Source organism: Bidens hawaiensis, unplaced genomic scaffold (genome assembly GCF_021521415.1).
Source record: "Bidens hawaiensis isolate Kalapana, Puna unplaced genomic scaffold, B.hawaiensis_p1.1 tig00037152_1, whole genome shotgun sequence".
Taxonomy (NCBI): Eukaryota; Viridiplantae; Streptophyta; class Magnoliopsida; order Asterales; family Asteraceae; genus Bidens; species Bidens hawaiensis.
The window spans coordinates 143,171-144,809 of NW_027496470.1; positions in this window are offsets into that span (position 1 = coordinate 143,171).

Below are 1,639 nucleotides of genomic sequence, written 5' to 3' on the forward strand. Positions count from 1 at the left end.
GCATGAGGTGCTGCCGCCTGATGTGGTTGCGGATCCCTGAACTCGTCCCCTCCTGCAGGAACATACTCCGGGTTGATGAGATACCCGAAAAGTGGAGTATGCCTTGGACGGCGTTCAGGGTTGCTACGAGTGCTCGACGTCCTACATTGAGCAAAAATACGCTTTGTTACACACTCAACATATCGAATAGGGCGCCGTTGCGGTAGAGACGGAGCGACATGATTAATAATCATTTGAAGAAATCGCGGATACATGATAAATCGTTCTCGCGCCGTCGCCCGTCTCTGACGATCAATCTCATAGAAAATCATCTGACTAAAAGAGTAACGACGATTGTAAGTCAGGGCCGTCATGGCAGATTGCATCGTCGCACCCATCCCGTCTGTTCCTGCTTTCCTGCCGGACATGCACACAATTAACACGTGCATCAGAAAACGCCATTGGTCCAGCAGAAAGCCTTTCCTCCTCTGCGAGTCCCCCAGCGGACCCGAATAACCCATTCTCAAGTATGCTCCGTCACGGAAAGGAGCTACGAACTCCGTTGGGTCGTCTCGTGTCTCATTGCCGAACTGCAGAGCCAACCGAATGTCTTCCGAAGAAAACTGTATGTTTTGACCATTGACGGTTGCTCGCATCACCGGAGGCTCAGGTCTGCAATCATAATACACCGTCTGCCAGAAATCTTGTATGTTAGGCAGAGATATGGGTAGTGTATTAGTGATCGCGTGAAACACCCTTGATCTCTGGAGAAAAGTGATAATCTCCCTGTAGTCGTCAACGCCTCGTGCGTCAGGATCCAAAGTAATGTATTGGTTATGAGCTGGAAAGAATTGTCGTTGCTCATCACCATCATCACCACCAGTTCCTCCAACTGCAGCCATATCTGCACAAAACAAATCAAGTTAGAGACGTTTTATGTAACTCACAAGTTCGCAGTGTAGCAAGTGCGAAGTTGTGATGTAAGATACACAGGCGAAATTAAAGTTGAGGCGAAGTTGGGGACAACTTCGCATCATCAGTAAATTCGTCCAAAAAAAAACAGTGAAAAGAAAAGGATATAGGCGAAGATAAGGATAACTTCGCCACGGCGAAGTTACAGTTAAGTTCGCCAGGACGAAGTTGTGGATAACTTTGCCAAGGCGAAGTTGATGATAACTTCGCCACGGCGAAGTTGTGGTTAACTTCGCCCAGGCGAAGTTGTGGATAACTTCGCCCTAGGCGAACTTAAGCGTCTGGCGAAGTTGAGATTAACTTCGCCAAAACCATAACTTCGCCTGAAACAGAATCAGCGACTGTTCGGATTCAGAGGTCGAAATCCGATGTTTTCGGACCGATTTGACGATATAAACATGAAGAACAACATATTTCAATGGTGTATGGACGAAAAGGTCGTCCATGAACACGTAACGTGAGGTCGAAAACCTTGGTTTCGAGGGTTCTTCGAGTGTTCGACGACCCGAGGTCTCGAACCGGTTAAAATTATAACGAGAATGAAAGGATGTTTTGACAACACATACCACAAGTAAAGTAGAAAAAAGGAACACAAGATCGAAATCGAAAGTGTATATAAGAAAGGTTAACCGGAATTATGGTTAAGTTCGCCGGAAAAAGTTAATAATAAAAAATTTTACTGTTGAAA